Here is a 5957-nt window from a genome sequence, read left to right on the forward strand (position 1 = left end):
TTTTCTTTCTCTCTTTTTTTCCTATGTTCTTATTGTATTTAGATCAATATTTTAGTTTTTGACTCTCCCCCCCAAAAAGGTATTTGATATTAAGCTTTGTATGTATTTATAAATCCTAATAAAATTAATTTTTTTAAAAAAAGAAGGCAGGAAGGAAGGGAAGGAAAAAGAGAGAGAGAGAGAGAGAGAGAGAAAGAAAGAAAGAAAGAAAGAAAGAAAGAAAAGTCTGGACAAATTCATGAAAGGTGAGGCTCTCAGTGGCTACCACCAATAATAATAATAATAATAATAATAATAATAATAATAATAATTTATTATTTATACCCTGCCCGTCTGGCTGAGTTTCCTCAATGATTACACTCTGTCTCCACAGTTGGAGGCAGCAAAGTTTCAGACTACCAGTTTCTGAAAACCACAGGAGGGGAGAGTTTTGTTCAGGCCCTGCTTAAGGGTTTCCTACAGGCCGCTGGTTGGACTCGAGGGGCCATTGGCCGGATCCAGCAAGCTCTTCTTAGGCTCTTTACCTGGGGCAGGAGGAGACACGTACCAGTGGTGGACGAGGCCCGAGGCAAAAGAGGGTGGAGCAATAATTCAAAGTTCACCTTGGTACGGTAGGCTGCTTTCGGTACACAGTCGCTGCACCCTTTTCCGATCCTCCACCCAGGGATGCAAGAGGCATGGTCAGGTTTCAAGGGCAAATTCCAGCCAGGCAAGAACACGCGAGGAAGGGCTGAAGAGGGGCAAGGCCTCAGAAGAAGGAGCGGGGCCTAGCAATGGCGGAGGAAAAACACTTGGGCACCTGGAGCGGCAAACATGACGTGCACCCGGGGGGGGGGGCGCCGATCGTCCCGGGGGTGCCATCAGCGGTGTGACAATCCTCCTGGGGGTGCCAGCACTGCCCGCCGATCGTGCAGATACGCCCGGCGTGTGGCGCTGACCACCGCGGGGGTACCGTATGTTCCAGCGTATAAGATGACTTTTTAACCCAGGGAAATCTTCTCAAAAGTTGAGGGTTGTCTTATACGCCGGGTATGGTTATGGCGACGCGGAGAGAAGGAGGAGAGGGAGCCAGTGAGCACGGCCCGCCACTTTGCTGGACGGCTGATCGGGGCTCGCTCGCCTAACCTCAGGCTGCTGCTGCTGCAGCGACAGCAGAGGCAGCGGAGGGGTGCGTGCTCTGCCCCTGGCGGCGCATGGCGGGCTTTAGTTTGGGGGGCTCCAGCCTGTGCCTGCTCCCTTGCCTCACTGAGGGTCTGGCAGCTCTGGACCCGTCTCCCTCACTCCAAGGAACAGCAGGCAAAGCTGTCGGGGTCCGCGCTGTCTGTGGTCTGCAGCGGGGCTCGAGGGCATGCAGCTTTTCTTGGTGCACAGACTGTCCGCCTCGTCCCAAACCACAAACAGGACAAGAGGGGCACGGAGTGCACAGGGAACCTGCCGGGGGCGCTGCCAGCCCCGGCACCGTGTGGGGCAATGGCAGCAGCCGGCCAGTCCCCGCCCCCTCCTCTCCGCTCCCCATCCCACGAGGAGGACCAGAAATGGGAGGTGGGGGATGGGTTTCGAGGCTTGACTTTCATTTCCCAGTCGACAGACATCGCTCTGCCTGTTATGTACTGAAGTTCTCACCCTGGGCCAGCAGGGGGATACTGTAGATAGTTATGCAAATAAGGGATTGAAAGTGATGTTCAGTGATTGGATAGTTTTAGAAAGTTGTTACAGTTACGATGTACTGGTGCTCTATATAAGCAGGCTGGCTGAACCCTTCAGTTCAGTTCTGTCCTGGCCTCTGAATAAACAAGAGCTGTTTGAAGAATCGCTGTGTCATCTGATATGTTCACCGACAACTTAACACTGCCAGCCACCCTCCTTTCTCTCCCCCCCCCTCCGCAACTTCCCCTCCCGTCCCGTCTGAAGAGATGCCCGATGAGTGCCAAAAACTCTCCAGCGTATTTGCGCAATCAGCGGGCGGATTTTTGCTATGACGATCACGCCAATCGCTAAAATCCACCCACTGGGAGTGCGAGCGCCACCACACCGATCCGCCCGGGGCGATTTTGTCACCCCCCTCCCAGGCATGACTGCCAGGGTGGACCACACCCTCCGCACCCCCCTTGCGACGTCTCCTGGGCCTAGGGAGAGAGTTGCAGCTGACTTCCAAACCTGAGGTGTTCCCCATCCCTGGTCTAAAAATACCTGTTCCCTCCCACAAAACCAGTCTCTCTTGCCGATTGCCAGATCATCTTCCTTTGCCCTCGTTAATCACCCTCTTGGGCTCTTTAATGTCTCTGACCTTGGAAACTTGGTTTTAATTTGTGGCTCAATTTACCTCCAAGCTCTGCCAGTAGGCGTGGGGAACCTTTCCCAGCCAGCAAAGATGGCTGCCATCTTTGTCCTCGGCCCACACGACTCCTACAGAAGTGCCCAGAGGCAAACTGCAAAAATAAAACCTGTATATTCCACCTAGTGTCCGTTTCTTTAAATATAACCTTTAAAAAATGTTTGCGATACCAAAATCATTCCCATGGGTCTACTCCCCCCCCCCCCCGCAAGATTTCTTTTTTCTTTTATTTCAGAATTCAAAGTTACGTTTGATCGCTCAAGGGTTATAATCCTTATTCTACAATACAATTGTCTTTCTGCTCGTCCTCAAAGTTTATAATCACAGTTGCATAGCATTGTGTCTTCAAATCCCATCATCTCCAGTTTCATCCTCTTTAACAGGTTTCTCGATATATTCTGCTATTTCCCGCCTTAAACTTCAAATCCTGCTGTGGACTTTGTGTGTATGGAAAATAATTTTTAAAAATAGAGTAGAAAAAGTTTTCTCTCCTCCTTGAAAGATTCTGGATCTGATTCTATCAGAGCTGTCAGTCTTGCCATCTCTGCATATTCCGTGATCTATTATAAAGCAGAACTTCGTTGGAGACGATTCCCTGCCCTGCTTAATATAAAGCTTGAGATGAAAGCAAATGTTCAGTTAGGAAGGAAAAGGCAGGAAGAAACCATCTGTCAGCCAACATTCCCCTTGACCGGAGTGCGGCCATTTTGTTTGTACCGCCAAGCCCCTGGCTGAGATGTTCCCATCTTTCTGGCCGGGCCAGGTTATGTTTTCGTGTTCTTTGTGTGTCTCTGTGTTGTGTACACAAGAAAGGGAAAATGGGTACACAGGACATAGGACAGTTTGTGTACTACCACACCTGAAGTGGCACCCTCAGTGGACCACAAAAAAGGACATTGTAGAGTTGAGGACAAGTTCAGGAAAGGGCAAGGGAAACCATCAAGGGCATAGGTAGGCAAACTAAGGCTCGGGGGCCGGATCCGGCCCAATCACCTTTTAAATCCGACCCTCAGACAGTCTGGGAATTGGCGTGTTTTTACATGAGTAGCATGTGTGCTTTTATTTAAAATGCATCTCTGGGTTATTTGTGGGGCATAGGAATTCGTTCATTACTTTTTTTTCAAAATCTAGTCCGGCCCCCCACAAGGTCTGAGGGACAGTGGACCGGCCCCCTGCTGAAAAAGTTTGCTGACCCCTGATCAAGGGGATGGAGAGGTGTCCCTGTGAGGAAAAGTTGCAAAGTTTGGGACTTTATAGTTTAGAGAAAGGGCAGGTAAGCGATGGCACGATAGAAGTTAACAAAATTACACCATGCATGGAGAAAATAGATAGAGAGACGTTTTTCTCCTTCTCTTCTCATAACACTAGAATGTAAAAAAAAAAAATGTATACTGCTACCGGTATATCATAAAAAATACACCCAAGTGGTTTATTGCAATAAAAGCATAAAACCGTACAATAAAACCATTAAAGAGTCAAAAACTGTTGGAAGAGTCAATACAGATAAGAGATAAAATTGTTAAACTGTGGGACTCACTGCCACAAGAGGCAGTGATGGCCACTAACCCAGATAGCTTTCAAAGAGGATTGGACAAATTCATGGAAACTGCCTTCATGGCTTCTAGTTACAGCTGCTGTGCTCTTTCTGATGACCTGGGACTCGGGCTCGGAACCAGAGGAGTCTCACCGGATCCTTTGCCTCAGGCATCATCTGAACCAAGTCTGGGGCCTGATCCTGAAGAATCCCAGTCTGCACAGGTTCCCCTGCAACAAGCACCAGCTGGGCCGAGTCAGGGGCCTAAACCTGCCCTGGCTCCAGATGTGGGGATTACCTTGTTGCCTTCAGCTGGACCATCACTTACAGCTGCTCCACTACCGGTTGGGTCAGGGGAGGCTGAGGCGGCCTCTGGGTCTAGTAACCCACTGACGTCTCCCGAGCTGCAGAGACTAAGGTCTGAGAGAAGGAGAGACCTGAGTACTTGCAGGAGGAGTGCTCGCCTTCGGGCAAAACAGGGAGGTGAGTCACCGGGGGATCAGGACCGGCCGTTACCCCGACAAAGAAAAAAGGCTGACGGACCCTGCCCCAGGTTGCGGGAGCGACATTGCTGTATGCCAGATCCTGCCTGAGATCCTGTACAGTGGTACCTCGGGTTAAGTACTTAATTCGTTCCAGAGGTCCGTATTTAATCTGAAACTGTTCTTAACCTGAAGCACCACTTTAGCTAATGGGGCCTCCTCTGCTGCCGTGCTGCCGGAGCACAATTTCTGTTCTCATCCTGAAGCAAAGTTCTTAACCTTAAGCACTATTTATGGGTTAGCGGAGTCTGTAACCTTAAGCGTATGTAACCTGAAGCGTATGTAACCCGAGGTACCACTATACAGTCATACCTTGGATTAAAGTTGCTTCAGGTTGAGGGTTTTCGGGTTGCGCTCCATGGCAACCCAAAGTAACGGAACACGTTACTTCCAGTATTCGCTGCTCACGCATGCGCAGACGCTCAAAATGACGCCACATGCATGTACAGAAGCGATGAATAATAATAATAATAATAATAATAATAATAATAATAATAATAATAATAATTTATTATCTATACCCCGCCCATCTGGCTGGGCCTCCCCAGCCACTCTGGGCGGCTTCCATAGAAAGCAAAAATACAATAAAATATCACACGTTAAAAACTTCCCTGAACAGGACTGCCTTAAGATGTCTTCTGAATGTCAGGTAGTTGTTTATCGCTTTGACATCTGGTGGGAGGGCGTTCCACAGGGCGGGCGCCACTACCAAGAAGGCCCTCTGCCTGGTTCCCTGTAGCTTTGCTTCTCACAGTGAGGGAACCGCCAGAAGGCCCTCGGCGCTGGACCTCAGTGTCCAGGCTGAACGATGGGGGTGGAGACGCTCCTTCAGGTATACAGGACCGAGGCCGTTTAGGGCTTTAAAGGTCAGCACCAACACTTTGAATTGTGCTCGGAAATGTACTGGGAGCCAATGTAGGTCTTTCAAGACCGGTGTTATATGGTCTCGACAGCCACTCCCAGTCACCAGTCTAGCTGCCGCATTCTGGATTAGTTGTAGTTTCCGAGTCACCTTCAAAGGTAGCCCCACGTAGAGCGCATTGCAGTAGTCCAAGCAAGAGATAACCAGAACATGCATTCTGCTCTGGATGCGGATCCCGTTCGCATCCTGAGGTACCACTGTCCCTGTCCTTGCCTGGTTTCCTGCCTCGTGTCCTGCCTTGGCCCTGTCGGACTGACTTTTAGCAGAACCTTCGGATTCTGGACTGGTCCTGGACCACGTTTCACGGGTTACCCCCGGGCCCAGCACGCTCTTCCTCCACAGTTCAAGGCAGCGATACTTCTGAATACCAGTTGCTGGAAACCACAGGAGGGGAGAGGGCTTTGGGGTTCAAATCCTGCTTGAAGGTTTCCCACTGGGGCTTTTGTCTAGCGAGAACAGGGATGCTGGACAAGGAGGGGGCGGCTACTGGCCTGATCCAGCTGGCTCTCTCTCTACGTTATTGCAAGGGCACATGCAAAACTCCAGCACGGCCGCACCGTGCCAGTAGCACTGGCATATGGGTCAAGCACGCCTTTTGCTCCTGACAACAGGGGTCATAATTCC

Source organism: Podarcis gaigeae, assembly GCF_964106915.1.
Source record: "Podarcis gaigeae genome assembly, chromosome: 16".
Classification (NCBI taxonomy): Eukaryota; Metazoa; Chordata; class Lepidosauria; order Squamata; family Lacertidae; genus Podarcis; species Podarcis gaigeae.